The sequence below is a fragment of the Pteropus medius genome, unplaced genomic scaffold, assembly GCF_902729225.1.
Source record: "Pteropus medius unplaced genomic scaffold, Ma_sr-lr_union100, whole genome shotgun sequence".
Lineage (NCBI taxonomy): Eukaryota > Metazoa > Chordata > Mammalia > Chiroptera > Pteropodidae > Pteropus > Pteropus medius.
Window position 1 is genome coordinate 14,108,896 of NW_024344378.1, and position 27,017 is coordinate 14,135,912.

Below are 27,017 nucleotides of genomic sequence, written 5' to 3' on the forward strand. Positions count from 1 at the left end.
TATGCTTTGTATTTAGTTGTTAAAATGTATAACAATGAGAGCATGAAGGACTAAGGAAGAAATGGAAGTATATGGTTATATATGGAGGGGTATAATATTATTTGAAGATAAACTGTGATAAGTTAAAGACATAAGTTTTTAACCACAGAAAAATCACCAACAAAACAAAACAAGAATGTAGAATTAAGGAATCAAAAGTGGAGCTATAACAAAATATAGCAATATTCTTTTAATTCAAAAGAAAGCAAGAAAAAGGGACAAAGAAAAGATTGGATGTATAGAAAATAAAAAGCAAGATCGCATTTTTAAATATAGCAATATTACTAAATGATCTAAAATACAATTAAAAGTGGGTATTGTAAAATGACTTAAGAAGATCCAGTTATATTGAATTTATAAGAAACATAAAAAACACAGGTTTAATGAAAACTGAAAATATATTAAAATATATTTAATACAATCAGTAATCCTGAGAGAGCTAGAATAGCTATGTAATATCAGAAAAAATAGTCTTTATAACAAGGAAGATTTCCAGGGATAAAGAGGAAAATTTCATAATGATAAAAGGGTCAATTCATCAACAAAACATAACAATCTTAAATGTGTGTGCAAAGTAACAGTTTCAAAATGCATAAAGCAAAAACTTGGCATTACTGAAAGGAGAAATAGATAAACCTATAATTATGATTGGAGATTTCAAAACATTACTCTAAAATTTGATTTAATAATTGCCACAGAAGAACAGTAATAATATAGAATATCTGAACAGCACTATGAACCATGTGGAACTAATTGATGTTTATAGAACACAGCACTCAATAAGAGCAGAAAACAATCCTTTCAAGTGCACAGGGAACACTTAAGATGACCACATGCTGAGCCATAAAACAATTTTCAGTGAATTATGAAGATAGAAGTCATACAGAGTATGTTCTATGACTAAAACAGAAGTAAAATAGAAACCAATAACAAGAAGATGTCTTGGAAATTCCTGAAATTTGGAATTAAATAACATACTTCTAAAAAAATAATTTAACAGGTCTAGGAGGAAATCACCAGGGAAGATAATTTTAGCTGAATGAAAATGAAACAAAACTTCAAAATCTATGTTGCAGCTACACACACACACACACACACACACGTGTGCATAGATTGAAAATTTATACCACATTGTTAACTGTCAGGGCCAGGGGATGAGATTACAGGGTAATTGCAGTGTGTGCCTTGAAACTTTCTATACTTCTCAATTCTCTACAAAAATCTTTCATTATCTTAATTTTCAGGGAAAATGGTATTAATAAAAAAAATGAGATTCATCAATCTCAAACAGCTGGCCAGGGAGTAGTCCAGTTCAGATGTGAACTCAGCTGTGTCATGGAAGACCTTCGTCCTTTTCCCTATGCTGTGCTGTTTCCCTATAATCTCTGGAGAAATACTTGTTTTAGTTAAGCACGCCCATAGTAGCTTGGTTCCTTTCATCTTCAGCCACTCAAACATGTTGTCTTTTGTCCATCCACAATGAGCAGGGCAAGTAAAAGGAACCTGAGAGCAACACTGTCCTGTCTTAGAACTAGTGTTCATGTGCCACATCTTTTGTGCATTCATGAATATTTTAGTATTTCTGGAACTGTGAGCCTTAAGTGATACTTAACAATAAAACTCATTCAACTTAACATACCCATATAAGAATTGTTAGAGGTATGATATATTCTCTACCCGAAATTCAGTAATCTTTCAGCAGCAACCAAGTTGATGGTGGAGACCAAAGGAAAGATCCGTCAAGTTCACTGGAGGAGATTCTTGGAGCTGTCCTGATACCACCCTTCCTGTGACCTGGTTATTGAACTAATTCTTAGATTCAATAAGATAACCTGGTATCTTTTCCTACTTGCTTAAGTTGGTTTTTGTTACTCTAGATCAAAAGAACCTGATGTTTATAATCAACCTCACCCAGATATCAAGTAGCTCCAGGAGCTTCAAACTCAGATTGGGTGAACTCCAAGACAGGCAACCATTTATATTCATGCTCAAATGGCACAGATGAGAATTACTGTCCAATAAAAAATCCTAATCTATAAATACTTGTTTTGAAGAATAAAATGCACATTTGTGTAACATTTCCCTTATTCATGTTTAATTGATTTAAATGCTCCCCTCCGCCCCGCCTCAAGCTTATTTTTAATGAAAAAATAGACATCTTACTCATTTAGGACATTTTCCTTCTTCACTTCCCAATTGTACATTTCCTTGTTCAAAAATCTTTCTGGAGTTTTCTTGACAGGAATTCCAGTTTTCAGAGATTTTTCTAGTAAAATCAGAGTACAGATAATAGGACAAGAAGGTCAATGACCTGGTTCCTCCTGGTTTTCTCACAGGGAACAGAGCTGACTCTCACACCCAGCCAGTTCCGCTGTATTCAGGGATTCTACAGAGGTGACTGACAACAGTGGGCTTTTCTACATTCCAGCAGACCATGTCACTCTGGGAATTCAAACCACGGATCCCAGTGCCCCTGCAAACACCTGCTCTTCGTTGATAGCACTGTCAGGTGCTTATTTCAGCTCTTCACTCTGTTGTGTAAGCATCTGTGTAGCTGCCTTTCTGAAGCTCTTCATTTCAAAATGACATGCTGGAAGCATAGGCCAAATAGAGTGGGCTTGCTGAAACCTACAAGTTAATCTGGTGGTTTTCCTGTTCTTGAATGAACTTTTTGATACCTTCACTTTGTCATGGTCTGAAGCATATCAGTTCATTACATTCGGAGAATATACATATTAATGTGTTCAGTAAGTAACTTGGGAAGAAATGCGTTTATGTTATTTGGCCAAAAGCTGATGGGCATGTGTTTTCTAATCTGAATAATTTACTTAGAGGAGGGTGATTATGATCATACAGCTTGGATTGCATCTGTCACAGGTACTTTCTGCAGCGCTTCCTGGAGAGGTGATTATTTTTAATACAGCCATACATACCCTTTGCCTTATTCAATTTTTAGCTCCTTGAATTATTGATTTTACAGTTTAATTTGCAGTGGTGTCGTCAGGGCCAGCTTCACAAGCATGATCCTCTGCAGTCACTTAGAAGGACCCTGTATTTGGTTTAATACTCTGCAGTTGCTGTCTTAAATTTTTTAACCCTTTGAAAAAGGAGCTCTGAATTTGTTTTGGATTAGTCCCCACAGATACGTAGCTGGGTGTCATTGAACTGCAGGGACATTGTAGTGGGCCAGTCAAAGTCAGCTAATGAAGTGAGCACCAAGGTTGGTCACTGGTTGGCTGAGTGACCTGCAGTAGGTTTGGCCCTTGTTTTTTTCAGTAATAAGTAAATAAACGAATACACAAAATAAATAATAACTACCCCTACTTACATCCAGATAATTGTGATGCAAAAATGAAATGATGATTGTGAAGATACAGTGTAAGCTTTCATGAATAATATATTAATATTATATAATAACATAATTATATGTATTATTATTATTATCTATTTACTTTTTCTTTGTGGATCTGAAGTCAGGTGTGCTTTTGGGAAAGTCAATTAACATTAAAGTCTTTGTGACTATGAAGCATCTGTTGTAGGACAAATTGTTTCATTCCAGCTTGCTTACAAGAAATTTTTTACCTTCTGTACTTTTTAAAGATTTATATTCTTTAGCATTTGGACCACATAATGACTGTTGTTTTGGTTCAGTTCTCTTCCTGGGCTGTACAATATAAAGCGTGACATCCTAAAAAAAGTATTAAAGTCCAGACCTCAACTGAATAAGAACCCAAAGAGAAACCCAAAACTTTGTATGTGTTTCGTTTTGCTTTGTTTTGTTTTTTAATGGGAAGAGTTTTGGTGTCAGATAGACTTGACTCTGCCCAGTTTGCCAACTTTGAAAATGGGAAAACTATAAGTGGGAACTTTCAAAGTTCTTGTGAAGTTGCAAAATTACTTTTGTAAAGTGCCTAATTCTGTGGGGCTTCATTAGGCAACTATTATTATTTATTTTTCCTCTTTTATTTTTGTTTCATGAATGTTATGTGTGTGTTTGTGTGCATCCACACCTGGATTATGTAGTCTTTGAGGTCATAAACTGTGGTTTACTTTTCTTTTTAATCCCTTAGAGCTTCTAGTACGGTGCTGAGAATTTAACAAATAGCTTCATAAAAACTATTTTTGATTTATTTTTTAACAGAAATTAATTTAAAATGAAATAAAAAATCAACTCAGTTCTGTCAGATGCATTTAAAAATACCGAAATGGCATTCTGGCAGATTTGCCACAGATTTCAATAAGATCCTAAGAGCATTTGCTCATGTGTTTAGGCTGGAGACATTTTTAAATAATCAGCTTGTAGAGCCCATAAGTTTGGAGTACTGATACTTTTGTTCTGAGTCATTTTATGCTATACAGATCTGCAAGAAGAAAGCTGTGCATAAGTTTTGAGGACAGTGGGTGTCATTTCTGAAAGGACTAATACAGGTGCCAGGTTTTATAAATTGGAGATAATGAGAGGGGTGTGTGGTATAAAGTATTGCTCAGGAGAGTTGTGTCTGGGCACAGAGGACAGGACTGGGACACAGCCGGGGAACCAGAAATCATTCAGTAGTATCAAAATAACAAGGAATGTGGCTGGAGAGCGAGGATGTCTAGTGTCTCATGTTATATCTTCTCTTTCTGGAAATCCCAACAGGAAGAATGGTCTGGTCTTAGTTAAGCTTCCGTGGATTTGGGGAGGAGAATAAGAGGAAAGGATGAAAATACACAAGGCTTCTGCTCCAAACCTGGGTTTATCATAAAGCTAGAGCAGAACTGAACTGATAGATGGGAGACCAGTAGGCTCAATGGTGGTGGACTGGAGAGATGAAAAGCAGAGGAGGTCAGGAGAGGGGCTGGAATTCTCTCTCCATTGAGCATCCTGTGTCACTATGTGAGCTTCCTTGCTATTGTCTACACTGAGGTGGCAAGCAGGTGGAAGTTAGAGCAGACTGGAGGCTCATAAGGATGCATCATGTGAGTTTTGTTTTTTACAGCACACAATGTTTATGGCAGACATATCCCAGGGTGGGCCCCATGATTCTCACCCCCTGATATTAACACACTGTGTACTCCCCTCCTTGGAGTGTGGGCAGGAATTGTGATTTGCTTTTAGCCAAAATAATATGTCAAGGAAAATGGATTTTGCAGATGTATTTAAGACTTCAAACCAGTTGATTTTTGTTTAAACAAAGTGATTTATATTGATCCACCCTGAGTGGGCTTGGTTTAATCAGGTGAAGAGCCCTTAAATGAGAGACTGGGTCCTTTCTGAGGTGAGAGATTCTCCTTATGGGCTTGATGAAGTGTTTGATTATGGTAGAGAAGCCCACGTTGCAGGGAAGTATGGTAAGATCTGAGGCCAGCTTCTAGCCAAGAGCCAAGCAAAAGGCTGGCTCATGCTGTCACAAGGAAATGAATCTGAATGATGAGATTCTTTCCCAGTCAATGCTCTACATGAGAATTCAGCCTTGCTGGCATCTCTGTTGCAACCTTATGGGACTCTGAGCAGAGGACCCAGAAAAGCCATGCTCAGATTCCTGACCCACAAAGCCACAAGATAATATGTGTGTTGTGTTAAGATGAAAAAATTGTGATAATTTGTTGTGCAAATTAATTTTAGGACTGTTGTCTGGACATTTTAATAATGTTCATACTTCGAATCTTTAAAAATGAGATCTTTTTCTATTCATGTTTTCTTCAGTTTCTGTCATCAAAATCTTAGAGTTTTCAGTGTGCAGATTGTTCATCTCCTTGGTTAAATTGATTTTTTTTGAAGCTATTGTAAGTGAGATTATTTAGTACCAAGATTTCAGGAGCTTCAGCCTTTTCCCTACTGCTATTTACATGCTTTATAGGCATGCACATTTTCAAAGTCTTAATTGAAGTCTTTGGATGGCCACTGGGGCTCAGCGTCATTTCTTTTAGGCATTAGATATATTCTTCCTTATTTTATTGGACATTCTGTGATTCAGACCTTTATATTTTTGAGCTTTATTCTGCAGAGGTAATGGGAAGTCAGACCAAGAAGAGAATTGTTGGGTTGAGAATTGTCTAAGACACCCAGATAATTTTGACTTGGGAGTTTGGGGAGCCAGAGAGTTGTGTGAAAGCATATAGATGTAAGATGTCAAAGCAAAAATAGTCCAGAGCTCAGGCAAGAAAAAAAGCCCGAATTCTCAGACAGTCCAAATCAGAGCTCAAGGAAGCCAACAGCTCAAAAATCTTGGTAGAGAAAAAACCAAGACTAAATATCAGTCATTTGAAGTCCTTGATGAACTTACTTGAGAAGAAAGGTCTCTGTTGGCCAGGAATGACTGACACTCAATGCACATTTCCACCAGACTCGTGGTGACCCCAAGCATGGGACGGCTTGAGCCAGAACTTTCATACCATTTGTTACTGGTAGAGCAGGCCTGCTTACAGGTTATATTTAAACACATCTCTAGCTTAAGGAAGTTGCCTCCCTTTCCTGCTTACAAGGCTCAGAAAAGTCAGCTTTGCCAAGTAAAAATAGAATAACTGGGTCTGCTATGAACACAAGCACAGAGGGTCATTGTGAAAGAGATGACTGCGTAGTGGATGTCTTTCCATTTTTTGGAGTTCACTGTACCTGATTTCTATTAATAAATAATTACCACATAACAATTTACCATTTTCAAAATATATTTTGAACTTTTAGTTTTTATTTATTATGGCATATAGAAAAAAATTCCCGTGACTCTAACAAAACTGGCTCAAAAATTTTTCTTTATCGTTTTTGTTCAAATGCACCATGATTTTTACATTATGAAATTTGTACTAAAATAAAGTTCTCTGCCTTTTCCCACTTATTATTCTGTCATAAACACTTCTCACAGAGAAATGTAGTCTACATGAAATAATCTTTAATGGTAACGTTCAATTGCATATGCCTAGCATAAATTACTTATAAAAGATCAAGTAAGATAAAGAGCATTTTAATGGTTTTCTATTGTTTGACATTATAAAGAGATTTCATTCTTCTTTTGAAATATTTCTTTATTAATTGTAATACTAGGATTAATGGTTCGAAATATGAAATGTCCATTAAGTTTTAGACTTTAATACTCACAACTTCAGTGATGTGAGCAAAGTACATACTGCTCTCCCTGTTTCCCAATCTGAGAAACTGTCTAAGAGTTAAGTGTTTTTCTCCATTTTAAGATGGTCAGTAACTGGCAAAACCAGTCTTATAACAAATGTTCTCTGATTTTTGGCTTTTCCTATTAAACGATGGATATCAAAAGCTTTTGCTTGTTTGGTTTTATTTTGTTGTGCATTTGAAATTGTCTTTATAATTTCCCAAATTCATAGTTTTCCATATTTGGTTAAATGATAATGAAGGAAGGGTTTCAAGGGAAGAGAGAAGAATAATTTGGTACATTTAATATGTTTAGATGGCTATCCTTTTATGATAATGAAATAAAATAATAAAAATGATGAGAACTTATTAAATACTTCGATATGACAGGCAGTGTGCTAAAGGCTTTAAATAAAATATCATATTTAATCCTTTCTGCAAGCCAATGAGATTTTGGTACAGAAATTTCTATTTAATACATGAAGAAATGAAGGCCCAAAGAAGTTAAGTAATTTTTGCCTACTATGTGTAAGACATCAGTAGTCAATTCGTGTTGTTTTAATTTTATTTTTTACGTAGGTGAATTCACCAGAGAAGCCATCTGGGCTCAGGTTTTCTTAGTGGAAAGGGTTTTAACTATGAATTCAAATTCTTTAATGGTTTAGGGCTATTAACATTTTCTATTTTGTTTTATGTTTGTTTTTGTAATTTATAAAGTCCAAGGAATTTTGTATTTCAGGCAGTTCTCAAGTTAATAAGAAAAAGTTAGTTATATTAGCTGAAGTATCCATAATAATGTGTCCCTTTCATTTCTGATATTGATAACTTATTTCTTCCTTCTTATTTTTTTTTGATCAGTCTACCTAGAAATTTATCGATTTTATTGATTTTTTTCAACAAACCAGTTTTTGGTTTCATTGATTTTTGTCTGTTTATTTGTTTTTCATTTTATTGATTTCTACTCTTACCTTAATTGCATTCTTTTTACTTTTGGCTTTATTTGTTCTTTTTCTTAGCTTCTTAAGGTGAGATATTAAAGCATTGACTTTAGAATTTTCTTCTTTTCTAATACAAACATTATAGCTATACATTTCTTTCAAACCACGTTATTAGTTTCAATCCACAATTTTGATGCTTTGTGTTTTTCTTATAATTCCATTTAAAACATTTTCTAATTTCCTTTGTGATTTCTTCTTTGGCCCATGGACGGTTTAGAAGAAATATTGTTTTATTTTTGTTACTTATAGTTTAGTTCTTGTGACCAGAGAATATTCTTTTTTCACACTTTTTTGTTTTGAATTTACAAATAACTAACAAGTCACATTTCACCTGGGACACTTCATGTTTATGCTCTTCTGGCATCCCATCTAGTTAGCATCCTTTTTTCCTTTCTCGAAATTGTCCCCATTTGGATGATAAAATGTAAGGCCACACTATACATAACCCACAACCTGTTTGCACATTCTCCTCTACAATTCCAGAGATCACAAAGCAAACATGATGATTCAGTCCTTCCAGAAAGAAATTTGGCTAATAAGGGAAAGTCATTGCATCTTAGCAAACCTTGGTTTTCTTATTTGAAAACAGAAAAAAATAATATCCTCTGCTTCACTACATTTTCTGAAGAATGAAGGAGAAAATGCTTGGAATATAGTAATATCTTAAAATGTAGCCAATATCAACAGTGTTTGAATGCATTTTCTGTCCCAGAAATTATGCCAACACTTGCCTATACTGCGTATTTTAATTGTCCTGATGTTTAAGTAAGTCCAATTATCTCAATTTTATAGAGCAGGAAACTGAGGATTCAAAGAAGTTGTACTTGTTCAATAAATGCCACATACTGAGTAAATAACAGAAAGTAATTGCATGGTTTGCCTCATTCCAAAACCTATGTTGTTTTTGTTTTTCCTATTGTGTGTTATACTGCATCTAAAAGTAAAATAAATAAGTTTATATCACATTTATAACAACTCAAATTATGATTGCTTTATACACAGAAACCAGTGTATTGTAGAAATTTGAATAAACAGTAAGAAAGAGGACAGAATGTAACAATTGAATAGACAACTCAGATTCTCCAAAGATGATGTCATACACACATACATATACACACTGAAGAAGACTAAGCTTTCTGACAGGTTAATAGTCACTTCTCTTCCAATTGTCCTTCCTTTTAAGAAGCCGTCAAGATGCCGATGATTCTTGGATTCTGCTTTTGCCTTGACATTGACTGCGTAAACCATTTGTATATTTTTCTCTCCTTTTTGCCACAGATGGTCATGTCCATCTAGAAGCTGGATCATTCCTCTCCCAACTTTTTAAACTTTTGAGAGTAGGGATGGTGACTTTTCATTTGTATATCTTTAGTACTTGGCATAACACTCAAGGAGATACTGACTGAAAGCTTGTTGCCTGGGGATTTCTACAGACTCAGGAGTCTTTAACTGCCCAATGATAATCTTTCCCCTTTCTCCTTTCCTTTCTAAAAGGCCTCACAACATTTGGCTGATGTTAAGGATTGTCTGCACTTTCTTTCCTATATATTTGCTAACTTGCTCAAAGGGTTTATGAAACCTCCTTGGACAGTCATTTCAGTAGTTGTTCACTTTAAATGTTGTGAGTACCCCCTTATTTCTGGCCTGAAGTTATTGCTGAGCTTCACCTTTTTCTGGCTTTTATTCTACTATTTGCTCTTTACATAATGTTGGCTTTATGGGAATATTTTTTATTTCAGAACCTTTGTTCCTCCCTTTCCCACCTTTTTCAGATGGGCATTGGAACCTCCTCCTCTCAGCCTCTGGTGGTAGGTTTGTGTCAGCACAGGAACTTAAGTTTACTTATAAAAGAAACTAATGTTTGCCTCCATGTAGCTGGCTGAAATATACCCACACTGAGCAGTGTCCCTGGCAACTGCCAGGTCATTGGAATAGTATACTTGTTTAGACAGTATGCTCTCTCATTCATATATGGGGCTTGCCATTCATCTTCATCCTGGGTAAGTTCATCACAGGAGAGAAATAATAACAGAGAATCAAGGTTGCTTAACAGTTCCCTTTCTTCCCCTGCCTCCCAACACACCTGTACACTCTCTTTTACTTGTATGAATATGAAAATTTCACCCTAAAATTATACTCACTCCATCAACCTATTCCCAGTCTTCTCACAGTTCTCCATCAGAACCTTCTCTGCATGGGCATCTGCTGACTCTTCTCACTCTTGCCTGAATAAAATGGTACATATATAATGGTCTTGAAAGGCCTTGAAGGTGAACTGCCTTTGAAAAAAGGGAATATGTCATTTTGAGTTAATATGGAGTATTAAGCATATCTTCGCTGAATACAGAAAAATATTTTTGTCAAAGATAGACACTGAAGACAGGTTGTTTAAAAAGGCAGGTCACGTATTGTATGCAAGCTCCTGCTAACCAGATTACAGTTAATAGATTATTGATCCATTTAATGTTTAGTAGCAAGCTAATTTTTTTCATCAGCTATGCAATTGCGCATTTGTCTGCTTTAGAGGCCAATCCAATAAACATCTTTCATTTGATATTACTTTCTAATGTCAAGTAGCATATGCCTTGGATGCACTGAACCCTGTTTCTTACTGTAGTCACCCCGGGACATTGGTATTCCTGCCATGGTGAGCAGTCTCTTTTCTGAGGCTTACTTTTCTTTGTCCCAAGGAGACTGCAGAATCTTTTCTAGGTGGAAAGCCCGGGGCTTGCAGGCATGGAGATAAGGGTGGAATGTGATTGTATCATCACCAGCTAACACCTGCTCCACTTGACTCAGGTTCTTATTATGTGGGATTTTATTCAATATTGTGATGAGAAACTTGAAATATCATATTGCTAGTTATCTCCCTGGTATTCAGGAAGTTCTAATCTTTGAATAATAACAAAAAGAAAATTGTTATAGCATTTAAGTCCTGTAGTCCCTGAGTTTTGAAAAAGATACTAGACTTTAGAAAGAATAGACATCAAAGTCCAAATTACATGTGGAGTGTGTGTGTGTGTGTGTGTGTGTGTGTGTGTAATTTCCAGCCTTTAGTGAAATTTGAGCCATGTGATTTTTTTTCTAATTTACAAAATAAGAAATTGAAAACCTTTTTTAGTAAACGCAATAAAGATGTGTAGTCTGCTTTACCCTACATGGAGATACAACACACATTTCTGAAGCAGCAGACAGCAGAGGCTGAACATATAAACCATACAGCCAGGTGGCCTGGGTTCAAATCCCACCTCTACCACTAAGTAGTTGTGTAACCTTGGAAAAGGCATCAGATGACTCTGTGTTCTTTTTAGAAAAAATATGGATATAATAGCACTTTCTTCATGAAGTTTTTTTGAGAATTAAATGAGGCAATATATGTAAAATGTTGAAAACAATGCCTGGATAAACATCTTGGGAGATTTACCTTCTTTTGCTTCTAGGACTACATGTTTTCATTGTTTCTAGTCTAATATTTACTATTTTTAAATTAGTAAACTACTTTTAGGAGCACTTTTAGTTTCACAGCAAAATTGAGTAGAAAGTACGAGTTTCCACATACCCTGTGTTCCCACACATGCACAGCCTTCCCCACTTTTGACATCCAGCACCATAGTGGTACATTTGTTACAGTCAATGAACTTACATCCACACGTTATCACTCAAAGACATTTAATTCTTATAAATGTATCCTCTTTGACTTAAATGATTTTTATATTCCAAACTTATTATTATTTTTGCATGAGTCCAGTGAGCACTGAGAACAAATGATTGTTACTTTAATAATTTAGCAGGAAAGAATGAGACACAATTACAAGTGGAGACTGCTTCTCTAGTTTCTGTGGTAGGTAGGTGTACATTTTTTATAGTCATTCAATACTCATTCATTTCATTTAACTTAACATTTAATGGATTCCTTCTATGTGCTAAATACTGTTTTTAGTTTGGACGTAAAGGTGAATGACATCGTTATTGCAATATTATTGTCTATATTCCCTATGCTGTACTTTACACCCTTGTGTAATAACTACGTATGGTGTCAAGTGGGTACTAGACTTATCAGGGGGCTCACTTCATAAGTTACATAAATGTCTAACCACTATTCTGTATACCTGAAACTAATATAATATTGCTTGTCAACTGTAATTTAAAAATAAAGATGAATGACACAACCTTTAAATTCAAAGAGTTTGTAATCTAGTTTGAGAGATAGTTACTGTCCATAAGAGACTTTGGGGACAAATGAGGTCACATTAATGTTTAATGTTGAAATCACAGTGAAGGTCAACACCCAGTTTCTTGCTAGTCTTTAGCCCTCACTCCCTGTCCCTCAAAATCTCCTTAGTTAATTTTAGAAGTTCAAATGGGGTCCATCACATGTTCATCTAGGTATTTTTGTGTTTTTAACTACTCTCTCCATTGACCAAGAGCACTAAGTGAAACAGTGATTTCTTGTTTTATTCAACTTACACTCAGATTGTAGGCTACATTGATTGTAAATAGTGGTGCCTGTGATGGATGCTGTCTAACCTGCTCATGATAGGGACTCCTGATGCATCTGCCCAGACCTCTCTACTCCCAGATTTGTTCCTTTTTTCCTGTGTGTCTGCTGAAGTGATGAGGAGGGCAGAGTCTGTTTATCTTATACAGAGTGCGGTGGTCCCTGGAGTTTTGAGAAAGTAAGAATGTGACATCAACAGGAGTCCATGGATCAAGGGAATCCAGATCTTCTCTGGAGGTAGCAGTACTAAGTGTTAAATACCATAAATATGTCAAAAAAATGCCTTGATCATTGCTGACACTGATATAATCTGTTGGAAGACATTGTATCAGGTCACAGTATTTTTACATAGTGCCATCTGAGTTTTATTTTCCTTGTGACTTAGACTTAATTGCCCATGCAATGATGGAACAATTAGAATATGAATTATGACACTGAATTGCAAACTGATTAATTTACATCTGGATGCCATGGTACAGAGCACAATACATAGATGTCTATTTCCTGCTCAAGGAGCAGTAGTCTTCTCTATAGATGAGACTCACGGAGAGGTACATATCTGTGCAATTCTAGGGTACCTTCATCCTTCTTGAAACAGCCCATTCAATTCACTTCCATATTCTTTAGGCTCCTCTTTATTTCCTCAGGGTTCCTGTGGGATAAAGCTTATTTTACCAAATGCCAGATGAGTTGGGGCTTAAAAAGTGCATCATGTAACCTTAGCTCTCATCTTTTTATTACCTGGGACCTGGGGCAACTCTCCCCGATGCCTGGTGGTCCCAAAATACTGCTTTCATTTACATCTTAAATGGGAGATAAATGAGTAATGCAGACTAGTCATTGCTGCCGTTAGGAAATAGGCTTTCAAGCTAAAAATAAAGGAGGAGGGTTATTAGAACTGCATTTTTCTGGATATCCATTTCAGACCAATTTGGATAAAGCCCTGCAGACATTACTGTATGGAACAATATCACATTATGTCTAGGACGGCATCAGGTGACTTGTCTGTAATGGGCCCTTTCTTCTCTCTCTACTCACTTCAAAAATCCTATTGTGATGGAAATGGCTGGGCCAAATTTGCTTCAATTGCATCCAGACTTTAAAAGTCATTTTATAACTGCTTTTAATATAGCTATTTAAAAGTATAACCTCCAGATAAATTTCTCCATCTATCTTCCTTATAGAAGTAGCAATTATTAATAAAGAGATAATTGTTTCAATATATTTCTTATCATTTAGAATTACAAAATTATACTTATCTTGGGTGACAAATACATTGTGCATGTTTCCATAATTCCAAATATACTCCTGCCTGTTTTCTTTCTGCTAAGAAAAAGTCTTTTGGAAAGCACTTATTGATGGCTTACAATCAAATGTGCAAATAATATGCTTAGATAACATTAAAACATCTCTAATAGGGAGACAATTTATTTTCTTTTCAATACATGTGATAGAAAACTTCAATAGCAGATGTGCTTAATGCTTTCATCAGGAAGAATGAAATTTCACACAAATGTAATTCTAAAATTTAGTGTTGCTTATATATTTTGTAGGAAGAGTGGACAGGACTGCACTTGTTTAGGAGAGGGCCTGGGCTCAGTAACACATGAGGGATTAGACCATCAGCTCTTATGAAATATATATATTTTTTCTTTAGAATTGGCAGGAAACCAAGATCCTGCTCCTCTCCTGGAATTAATATGTAAAATATTTTTGAAATAATGATGTCTTTGAAAATATCACTCAAAATGTAATGAAAGGCCTGTGGGACTTTTGATTGTGGGTAGATCCATGTCTCTGATCATCTGGGTCCACATATCAAAGTTTCCGTGGCCTAGAGATGTGTTAAGCCAAGAAATGAGTTCTCTGGAGTCCTTGAGGCAATAAACCTTGCTCTCTCTGGCTCTTCCTCAGTTGAGCATGGTCTTCTGGTGCTGGAAGCATCTAAAGTAGTTCTAGTACCATGTAGAGCAGGTCAGAGTGCCCCCTGTTGAAGAAGCAAGCGTTACTATTGTACAGGATAATGAGAATGGGGCAAAATATCACTGGGTTCTAACTATTTGATAAAAGCAATAGAGGAGTCCAGGAACAATTTATCACATTTTGATCATGTTTGCTCTTGAAACTGTAGTTTGATTATCTCTACTGCTTTTCTTAGATGGGAGAGTTTTGTTATACTAGGCGATATTGCTGCTAATGAACATTTTAGATGAATAATGCTAAATAAGGAAGAGTCCTACCCTCCATTAAGAAATTCTTTAAGGCCTAGGCTCATGCTTTGGTAATTATCCTTCTATCAATATGCACAATAATGACAATTTCTTCAATTACATTTGCCAATGACTCTATGAATGTTGATATCCAGGGGTTAGATAATTCTGGTTAATTATTGTGATTTTATGCTAACATAACACCTTCTCTCACCAAGGAGCATGGTGAAAACTTTAGCCCCGTTGGTATTTATGAATCTCTTCAATTGTTAAGTGAGGAGGCGGTCTGAATAAATTACCCTGGATAATTTAAATCAGGAGCTTAATTTTAATGATCACCTGCACAAACAAAGAGAAGCAGTGAAACTATCATTATCAAGTTAAGTCATATGTATCTCTGAGGAATGTTATTTTTAACAATGTTCATTAAGAATTTCTGTAAACTCTGAATGTAATAACAGGATGGTAGAACAAAACTACAAAGATGACATAAATATGTAATTAAGTAATAACATCTTATTTTATACGTGTTGATGGTTGCTTTGGGATTGTCTTTTCGTTGTTTAATATGTATGTGTCTAGTTCTACAACCAGGTTGAGTGTTTCTGCAAAGCAGTGTCCACACTGCCCCAGTGATTTCTCCATGAGTGACAAAACTTAATACAAGTTCAAAACTAGCTCTTCTTAGAGAACAGACAATTACTTTGTACAAGTGGGAACAGTTAGAAAGAATAAAACGTGAAAAGATACGATGACTTATTGATATATTCCCTCCCAAAAAACTGATTTTGGCTTTGCTCATAAGAATAGAAAATCAGTCTGCCATATCTTAGGAGTAAGAAAATAATGCATTTCAAAGACCTGTATCCATGTATTTCCCTCCTTTCTCAGTTTTCTGAATGTCGGTTGTGTGCTAAGTTTTGTGGCAATTCTTTTAAACGTAATGAATGATGTTCACTGGATAAATCAAGAGATGTTTCTTGGTACCAAACAGGGTCTTCTCCCTATTCTCTATACAGTTGGACGGATCTTATCTAGCCCTCTCCTCCTTCTTTCCTCCCTCTTTCCCTCCCTCCCTTCTTTTCTTTCTTTCTTTCTTCTTTCCAAGTTCTTCCTCCTTCCCTCCCCCCGGCTCCCTTCCCTGTTTTCTTCCTTCTTCTCTCTCTCTCCCTCCCCCAACTCTCTTTCTCTCTTTTTATTAACAACACAAAGCAACATGTCTTTCTGTATGATAAAAAATCTGTCTAATACTATTAAATTAAAGACTGTTAGGCCAAGTTCAAGTGATGAATTGAGAATAGTACTCAAAAAGATTTGTAGCTTCCTCATTTATCATTTTCACGAATGTTTCATGGCTCCCGATACTCATAAATGCCACCTTGCCTTGACTTCTTAAACCTAGTGACCTGGGAATGCCTATGTTTTTGCCAGCTTGTAGGATGAAAGCGAAACAAAACCTAGACTTTGTGTCCTCTGAGACTGGTGTTTTCTGAAATCTCTTCATAATGATGGAGCTGCATTTTCCTGCAATGTAAAAGATACTGCACTTGTAGTTCTTTCTCATTGTTTGCATTAGACAATTAGTCTGATTGAGGCAGACATTTAAATAGTACAGGAAAAAAGGGAGAATATGAAATGCTAATAAAACAAAGCACATAGAGCACATTGGGTGGATTTACCCTTGGTAATTGTTCTCAACTTTGCCCCCAGGGTTCACTGTGAGAGGCTTAGAAACTCATTACCTGGGTTTCAGATCTTGGCATCATCATTTACTACAAGGAATGGGGAGATGAGATGGTAGAAAAGGCTGTCAAAATTGGGGAGCAGGAAAGGAAAACGAATTCATCTCTTTGCATCACCACCACTCAAATAGCTCTGAAGACTGAGCTAAACCTCCTTAGAGTAGCGGCACTTATTTGTGATGGTATAACCAGCCATAACTGTTATTTTTGAGTCCTGATCTGTGCTTGACTAGTCAGGCTATAAACACATACTAAGTGCCAAGTAAATGTTAAGACTGGGAGCTGTGTAAGGTTTTGGGGTTGTAGGTGGAAAATTTGGTTTTATCATGAAAAGTTCTGAAGTTAGACAAACTTCTGAATCATCTCAGATACCAGCAGTGTGACCTGGGACAAATTACTTAATGTTTCTCTACTTTAGTTTCTCTTATCCACAAAAGGGAATAATTAATATCAAAAGATGATAATAGGTTTTTTTTTTTGGTATACTTGAAAATTTATTTCATTGTTTAAGAACAAAAAGTTTTTAAAATTCTTTAATGTTTTGCATTCACATTTTGTGGTACAGTAACTTTTAATAACAATTAAAATAATTACTCCTTACTTCAATGTGAAAAAATTTTAATATATATATGTATGGTTTATAAAAAATTTATTATTATTATCATTGTTATTATTATTTATTTTTTTACACCTACAGCACCTGGTATTCCTAGGTGGTCTCCCATTCAAGTACTAAGCAGGTCTTATTCTGCTTAGCATCCAAGATCAGACGAGATTAGGCATGTTCAGGGTGGCATGGCTGTAGACTTATTATTATTTTTTAAATTTTATTTTATTAGTTTCAAGTATATAGTACATTGGTTAGACATTTGTAAAGTTCATAAAAACGATCCCACTAATTGCTCTTTCTCTCTTCTGGCTCTCCACTTAGCCGTTACATGAATGCTAACTGCATTTCCTATGTCGTGCTCCCCATCCCCATGACCATCTATCAACTACTAATTTGTATTTCTTTAACCCTTCACCCCATTCTCCCAGCTCCCCAACCCCATTTCCTTCTGGCTGTCACCAGATTGTTCTCTATATTTGTGAGTCTGTTTTTGATTAGTTTGTTCATTTTGTTCCTTAGATTCTGCATATAAGTGAAATCATATGATATTTATCTTTCTCTGACTTATTTCACTCAGCATAATAACCTCTAGGTCCATCCATGTTGTTGTAAATGGTAGGATTTCATTTTTTTTTTTATGGCCGAGTAATGTTCCATTGTATGTATAAACCATACTTCTTTATCCAATCATCTGTTGATGGGCATTTAGATTGCTTCCATATCTTGGCTATTGTAAATTGTGCTGCCATGAACATAGGGGTGCGTAGATCTTTACGAATTATTGTTTTGGTTTTCTTTGGATAAATACCCAGAAATACAAAAAATGATGTGGTGAGTAGTAAATACAAGTTATACTTCAAGTGCTTGGTAGAGTCTTCAATGTTTGAGGATTAGTAAGTATTATTGTTGTTGTTATATTGATGTTGTCAATTATGTTCAGTGCCCATTGATAAGGCAGAGCTGTAGAGTTGAATAAATACTGGTCTTTGACCTTAAGTACTTTATCATTTAATCTGAGAAAGTGACAGTGACATGAAAGATGATATATTTTCATATGATAGGTGCCACAATAGAAATGTGTACATATTCCTGTGAAAACACAGGAAAAAATATAAAAAGCTTTTAATAGTTTAATTGGTAAACTCTGAGGAATTTGATAGGTCTTGGCATCCTTGTCTGATTCAGGGGACAGTGAGCTCTGTTTGGATCACAATGGATATTAAGAGGGAGCAGAGGGCTACTAATGTGCATTTGCTAGATCTCCAAAGGCTTCTCAGAGGTGAAGGATTCACCTGACATGTAGTAGTCTTCAGGTATATAGGTATGTCTTTCCAGGGAGCATTGACTTCACTAAATGAATGTAGAATTCCACCATTTCTTCAGTGTGTCTGTTGGGTCAGACTAAAAGCAGAGTTAGAGATCTGCTTGATGCTACTGTCCATGCCTTTGTGCAGGAAACATAAAAGTGAATACGATCTGGCATCTGATTTCAAGGAACTTAAAGTACAGATAGGTATTCTATCAGGTATTCAGATAGGTAATCTCACGTGAATCAGAATTTCACAAGGCAATGAACACAGGAGGGTAATGGTTCTGTACGTTACTCTTCAGACCCATTGTTCAAATTGGGACATTTTGTAAACTCATTCGCAATGATGAAGTTTTGTATCCTGGCTCTGCAGTTCACCAGCTATATGACAGTAGGCAGTTTAACCTCTCTGAACCCTGTGCTCTCATCTGCAAAATGACAATAATAATAGTATATCCTCGTAGGGTTGTTGTGAGGTGATAAGATTAAAAATATGTCAAGTGCTTATCATGTCTGGTCTGAGGGGCATTCAGTAAAGAATAGCTATTATTTTTAGAGAAAATCAACTGGGGATGTATAGTAAATATGGCAGGGACTTTCAAATGGATTTCTTCTAACATTATGAGGGAAGAAGTTAAATAGTAAAGACGAAAATACCCTCCAAATATTAATGGATGAATTTTAGTTAGTTTTCAAGCTTGCCTGATGATTCCCACTATTGCATAGTGAAGACTGTCTGTCTCTGTTGATGACATACAGCCATTTTACCCAGTAGCTTTCTTTCTCTTCCATTGTGGTGCTTGGACATTAAAGCTGATATCAGAAGTAAAGGCTATTTGCTTTTCATTATATTATCTTATAACTTTATTCCTGTAATCCCTACCACCCTCTTAAACTAAATAGCTATAAAGTGTTAAAAATTATGAAATATTGAACAATGGGAGGCTGTTAAATTCTCTATACTTTATATTACCATTATCTAGGTAGTAAATACAAATAGCAAATTTATAGAATGAATTAAGAAAGGCCAATATCTTCTATGATTGTATAAGCCTAGGACTATCTGCCACTCCAAGAACAAGACTTTTTTTGTTCTCGCTCCCCTCCCAAAAGTCAAAGTGAAGTCCATTGATAAATTTTTCTTCCTCCACGGAAACTCTGCTTCAGTTGTTAAAGTGTTAAACACTGTCACCCCTTTGAAGGCGACTGCTGTGTGATTAAGAGCCCAAGATAATTATGCTGTTGGTTTAGTCCAAAAAATAACTTATTTTTGCAACTTATTAGGAAGTTTATTAGATTGCTAAATTAAGAGTATATTAAAACAAACTGTGATTTTCCTTAGCTTTGCCAAAGCCCTTGGGTTATAGAATAAGGTACTTACAGTTATTAAAGGTTAAAAAATTTGTAAGCTTGATGCTTATTAAGCAAAGCTAATTTGGTTCAAAAGTAGCAAAGCATTTGCTAAACACCTGGAACTCTTAGCAAATTAACTCTCATTCTGTGTGAAAAGGAATCCTGGGTTTGAAAGGAAATTTAGGTCTTGAGTTTGGTTGAAAACATGGAAAATGTGAGGAAATGATGTATCTAGATGTCACAGAAAGGGATAGGTTCTTATTTCATAGACCCCGGCCCTTAAAGGACCGTTATCTTTAGCAAACATCTGTCATGGCAAAGCTTTTTCTCCTTGTTTTGCATAGATTTTCAATTACTTAAATACTTTCTAAAAACCATCATTACTGATGAGATATGTACATCAGAATCTGAATCAGTATGTGGTTTTGAAATGTGAAAGTATCTTTTCTCTCACTGAAGACCCACCATTCTTCTTACCTATCCAAATTTGAAGACCTGCTCAGGTCCCTTGGCCTCTGTGCCGTCTTTCATGATTACACCAAATTTCAGTCAATTCCCAAAGCAATACCCCATGGAACACGTGATTCTGTGCTATATCATGATGTTACTTATGCTCTCATGCGTAAACCTTTCACCTCCTAAAGGAATTTTAAACTCTTCAAAGGTAGAGACAGCAATGCCTCACAGCAGCTCAAGTAGGTTTCCATGAAAAGGCCAGGTACCATTGCAACTGTCCAAGGAGCCAGTCTTGTTTGTTGGCTTCCCTTTTGCACCCTGATGCACACTGTGATATCATGGCTGATTACTGTTATTACCTAAGCCGATGGGCCATGGCCAGATTGGGCTGAATCATTTTGACAATTGATTAAGAGTTAACCTCATTAGTGTCCTATGCTAATTAAGTGAGCTATCCAGATTTAGGATAGCAAAGTTAGAGTTAATGGGATGAAACAATAGCAAGGAAAATAGAATTATGTTTCATTTTATCATTGGAAGTGAGGGATGCTGAAAGGGAATAGAGAACAGGGGGATGGAGCAAATTTACTTGTGAGTGGGATTCATGCATGCCTCCCTAGGGATGGCATGACCAGGCAAAGAATTTATTTGCTTGGGGCCTGAAGCAGCTCCTGCAAGACAACCCTGCCTCAGGGAAGAATATCTGGTGATAAAGTTTCTGTTGTTGGAAGTGAGTGACAATTCTGTATACAGAGTGGAACGTGCTACTTAGCTTTGTCTTTTGACCCAGTCTCTGAAGGAGTTATCTGTAAGGTCAGTGTAGCATAGAGGTATAAAGCAGAGAGAAACTCTGCCAAGGGCTTTGTGAATAGAGACATTCTTTGGGTGTCGCTATCACAGAGTGTGACCCAAGGGGAGACAGGAATCCTTCCATTTATCACAGTAGTAACTTACCATTCGGCTCTGGTGCCTTTGCTGTAGGAGAAAACAGGAGACTTGGTAGTTCCTCGTGGACATTCAGGCTGGAAACAGAAACATCCGAACGGCGTACAAAAAATGAGGGACATGTCCAGAATTTCTGTTCACAGTTATCCTGTGAAATATATCTGTAATTGCTAGCTTAGGCAAGATCCCCCCTTGTATGTTTTTGATAGATCCCTCAAAATAACTGAAATTCAAGCACATTATCATTATCATTTACTGTCTTCTCAAATTACCATGAAAACAAAAGACAAAAGTTTTAGACAAACTGAAGATAGTAAAGGAAATGTAAATAGAATACGGATATTTTGTTCCACTCCATTTCTTCCCACTTCGTTCACCCTAATTTCTTTGTTTTTAAAAATATTCATCAAATAACAGGCATGCTGTCTCTTCTCTGAGGAATATATATTTTACAGTCAAAATGGAGGATTGAGCTTTTCTGAGGCCATACTCAGTTCACTCTACTGGGGGTTGGCCTGCTCTAAGAGAAGTGGGAATCTTAAAATACTGTGACCTGATATGTTTAGATGAACTATGTTGTGTAAAAGTGGTGTTCATGGAATTGAGCTCTTAAGAAGCAAAGTAAGTTGTTTCCTTATTGAAAACTATCTCTGGTGGAAGGCAGGGGTTTCTTTGTAAATAGCAAGAGAAGTGAGAGTGAAAAGCCAGCGCTGATCATTGAAATGTTTGAGTGAGAGCTAGACATTGTTTCTAAATAGGGATTTACCCATAATGAGGCTAAAGATTTAAAAAGTCAAATGAGAAAAGAATTCAGGAATAAACATGAAGACCTTGCATGTTATTAGTTAAAGAGGAAGGATATTTGTGCTTTCTCAGAGCGTATGGTGTTTTCTCCCCGCTCCAGAAAAGGCAAGCCAGACTTAAAGCCCTGGTGATATGGAAATAATTGAAGTGGAGGCATTTGCTGGATTTAATTGAGGAAAAGGGGAAAATCACAAGGTAGTAAGAAATGGATGTGCTGGTTGGGCCGAATTCTGAGCAGTATAAGTTGTGTGGGGTGTGGGCAGGTGGAAGAAGCACAGTAAAGGACAGTCATAGAACAAAAACTGAGAGTTGTTAGGCATGCATCAGTGCTATCTAGTGACACTCAGGGAAAAGTATAAAAAAAACAGAACTGGATGGTAGTTAAAATGGTAAAAACAGATTTTATTCAGGATGACTGAAATAGGGGAAAGGAGACCTCAATACAGAACTGGGTTCCAGTTCAAATATAGCATGGGCAAGTGGAAATTTATAGCTAAAGAGCATGGTGAGGGTCAGTGGATGGAAAATTACAGAAAAAGGAAACATCAGGGGTAAGAATTCTGGCTAAACTGACCTAACAGAGTTCTTACTGAAGACGGGCCGGAGTGATCAGACATCACCTGGGGGATGGTGGAGGATGATGAAACTGATTAGATATCAGGAGTGATCAGATATAGAAGATGGGGGATTCTTATCAAACTAACTTAGCAGGGTTCTTGCTAAAATTGTATTTTATGAGGAAGTGCACAGATGGCCCTGGGAGAAGGTTCACGAGCCTGACTAAAGTTTGGTCAAGCAGAGAGTCTTTGTCAAAGCTTTATGTAAGTGAGCACATGTGCGTGGATAGCTGGGCTAGGAGAGTGATACTCTGGTACTAGATGTCACCATCTCCGTGGTTGGAATTGAAAGAACGAGTTAAAAGTGGGTAGAGAACTCAGGTGCTGGTTTGTCATGGACAGAATTTGTTATTGCTGATTCTTAACCAGCAGGAGGGCTGAGGGATTTCTTCAACAGAATACACCATAGAGAACTTCTGCCTCCCTCCTTTGAATATACCTCCTCAGTAGCAGTAACCACACAAGTGCTTCTTATATATTTTCTGAAGATCTGTAAGACCAAGAGCAGGGCTGGTGTCGGAGACTGAGATCTGGGGAAGAGTATTCTTGTGGTGGCAGAGTTTGATTGCTCTTTCTCGTAAAAGTTATGCTTGATAACTGTGCATGCTTTAATACGCTACTTCCAAACTGGTTCATAAAGTCTAGGTACTAATTGCGCCTCATCTGGAACTATGGTTTAAAACTCTCCCATAAATCCATCAGTAAGCGTACTTAACACAGGACATTGACTGTGTTCCCTGAACAACCATGTGCAAGTTGAATCCTATTTTAAAGTATTCTAATGAACCTCACTATTTAAAGGACTATGATCATTATATTTGAGTAAATCTGGATATTAGTTATCTTTAGCTAAAGTAAGAAACATAGTATTATGTGGAAATAATCATAGTCAAAATTAGTATATTGATAATGAGAGTTAGCATATCAAGCATCTATAAGTCATTGTGCTAAATAATACATCATGTCATCTGCAGTAAAGACAGTGTTACTTCTTTCCCTCCCGTTGTTATGCTTTTTATTCCTTTATCTTGCTTCTTATACAGGCTAGAAGTTCCAGTAAAATGTTGAATAGCAGTGATTATAGTGGACATATTCATCTTATTCCAGACATTGGAGGAAAATTATACAATAGTTTACTTTTGAGTATCATGTTAATTGTAGTTCTGTTGTAGATACCCTTTATCAAGTTAAGTATGTTCCTACCTTTTTCTAGTGTGATGAAAACTTTTATCATAAATATGTGATATGATATTTATCAAATTCTCTTTCATCATTTACTATTCCTGTTCGTCTCTTGTGTTATTTATTACCTTAGAGTCTAGTTTGCTGATATTAATAAATTCACATTTTATGTGGTGTTTACATGGCATATCTATCTTATTTTATCATTTTACTTTCAACCTGTGTCATTATATTAAGGCGTGTTTCTTATGAATAGTATAAAGTTGGATCTGATTTATCCTAGTCTGACAATCTTTGTCTTTGAATTGGACTTTTTAATCTATTTACACTTCACAACACTGACCTTAATTGTACCATCTCGTTATTTGTTTTCTATTTGTCTCACTGGTTATTTGATTTTCCTTTCCTACCTTTTTTTCCATTGATCATTATTTTTATTAATTCATTTTACCTCTTTTATAAGATTTTTCCTCATTTATTTAATATTATAATTTTAGTGGTTACCTTAGCAGTAAAAAATAAATATATCCTAAACTTTTACTGTGTAACATTAAATATTACTGTTGAGTTCTTAGTCTTTGTGGTACTTTAATCTTTATTTCTATATGTTATTTCTCATTACAAGGAATTAAGACTCTTTGGAATGTCTTATTCTGGTTTGGGGCAGGGAATGGGAAATGAACCTGGAACATCTTGTTGAAGCAAAAAATAAGGAAGGACTCAAAGATTAATGAGGGGAGTCATATTAAATGGGTTAAGAGTTGGCTTGAAGGGGTCCATATTGGTCAAATTTGAAATAATTTGACCAAATTAATAAAAAGATGATAATGTTAACAGTGGTGAATTGAGATGAGCTATATATAGGCTTTCATTGTACTATTTTTTTCAAGTTTGTTGTGAGCATGAGCAATTTCATTCACCTATTATTTTTATCACTAATTGGGGCATAAAGTTCTATACATCTTAATCTTCCATGTCACGTGTGTTTGTGTGTGTGTGTGTGTGTGTCTATCATTTATTTAGAGAGACAGTGATATATAGAGCTAGTATTATTTAGGAACCAGTACAATCCCATTCCATAACATTTAAATGAAAGAAAATGTAGCTGCAGACAATAGAAAGAATCTATGCTATGACAGAGCTGTTCTTTAAAATTATGTCCAATTGTAGAAGCAGAAATTTCCTTAGGAATATGAAATTCAAAATGAGAGAAACCATATACTTTTCATAATCTCTCTGATTTCATTGCAAAATGTGTGGTATAGGAACATTTCCTGCTCTGTTTATTAAGAGAAAAAAGATATTCTGTAATAAAAATTGGCCCTCAAATGGGACTAATGCTGATGAGTTACTACCCTAAAACAGTACCAATCACAATCCTTGGTTTAACTTTTAAATTCTCCAGGATTTTCAAAGAAAAATTAATTTTACCCAAAGACAAATGTGTTATTATTTAGTTAAACAAAGCCAGATTACTGTGCCACTGAAAAAGAAGGAATTTATACAGAGCCTTTCTCTGTTTGAATAGGACCACTGAATTGAATAGTGCTTACTCTCAGACCTGAAAGGTGATGTGCATGAGAGAAAACTTTTTTTGGCTAGAGAAATATGTGGCTACTGAACTATAAAACCTGTGTTAGCAAGAGACAAAACTCTTGTTCTTAGAATGATTATCTTTGCAACCACGGATGGACTGTAAACACATGTTATACCAAATAACTCAGGAATTTGGTGGTATTATGTAGTAATTTATCTACCGAAAAATGCTGCTAAAGCCATGGAGCATATAATGCAACAAATTGGCTTTTCCTATGTTGTTCCTCTTGGTAATGGTTCTAGAGCAGGCACATGGCTTAAGCCAGTAGCGTTAGGATTGGGCCTGACATTTGTGCTAAGAAAATGGGAAAGCAGTGTTTTTAGTAATTAGAATAGGCTAGACTGTGCTGCAGGAACAAATAATCCCTGACAGCTTAATTTCTTGCTCACATCAAGTCCAATTTAGGTTGGGCAGCCCCCTGCTCTGTTGTAGATCCTCCATCTGAAACTGCGGGGCCTCTAACAAGACGCAAGCCTTTTTGTATTTTATGAAAACCCTTCAAACAAGATGATTTATTGAGCTATTTTTCAGGGTTTTGTCATTTGCTAACACCCCTGCCAGCTGCAGCATCTTTTATGACAAGTTCAGGCTGTTCCCTATTGCAGCAAACTCCGAGACCTGGTTTTTTCATACAGATTAGTCTTATCACATCAACTGGATTGCATGTTATTTGAAAATAGAGTCCTGTATTCCCATAGTCATAAGTACAGTTTAAGGAACATAATAGTTTCTCAAACAAGATTTCTCGTCTTTTTGATTCATCAGTTCTCAGAGATATCTGGCACTGCAGTTCTTTCCACTTTATGTACTCAGACATTTTATACAAAAGGAACAACAAAACTCCTGCATTGTGTCTATAAATCTTCCTATTCTTCTCATCTTTGTTATTAGCCAGTAAAAGGGCTAAGTAATAATGTTTCAAGTCATGGACTTTCTCTGTCCCCACAACCTATGTGGTTGAACATTGGTAACTGATGGATGCTTCCCATCCTACCTGTTCACATTGCACAAGTTGTTCTGACTGTTTTATATTTTGCTACTTTTCCACTCACTGCTTTGCCACCTTTGGAGGTTGAGTGTTGGTGTGCCTAACTGGGTGTCTAAGAACGGTTTATTGTCCTATGTTATCTCTTGTTCTAAGGCCATCATCTGAGGTCGAAGGCTTTCAGGAGACAGCAAACTGCTAGCTGGAACTTGATCTGCTAATTGAGGAACATCAGTAAATAAATAAATAGCAGTGAGCTATCGTGTAAAAATCAATTTTGGTCTATTTGACATGCCTCCTAGAACAGTCTTTCTGCAAGGAGTTTCTAATCTATATTAAATTTGCACCTTAAAATAAATGAAAATAGAGGCCTATGGATCAATATAAATAAGAGAAGAATTGACTCAAAATAATTTTTACTCTTTAACCTGAAGCATGTTCTCAGATTCAATATAGTTTTATTGGTGTTTCCTCATCTTCAATAAATTTTATCATTAGACATCTTGACAGCAAGAAAAAACAGTCAAAGGGCAGTATTTCCCCTGCTGAGTTATTCAGGTACTGCGCTGAAGGCCTTTGTCTTGAGTT

At 36.0% G+C, this 27,017-nt stretch overlaps 1 long non-coding RNA gene and 1 pseudogene across 1 annotated transcript in view; one reads left to right on the plus strand and one right to left on the minus strand.

Annotated features, from left to right (window-relative positions):
- Window positions 1-27,017, plus strand: part of LOC120609113 (uncharacterized) — a 463,755-nt gene that overhangs the window by 49,126 nt on the left and 387,612 nt on the right. The gene's annotated exons all lie outside the window — the stretch shown is intronic.
- Window positions 17,260-17,378, minus strand: LOC120610148 (uncharacterized; annotated as a pseudogene).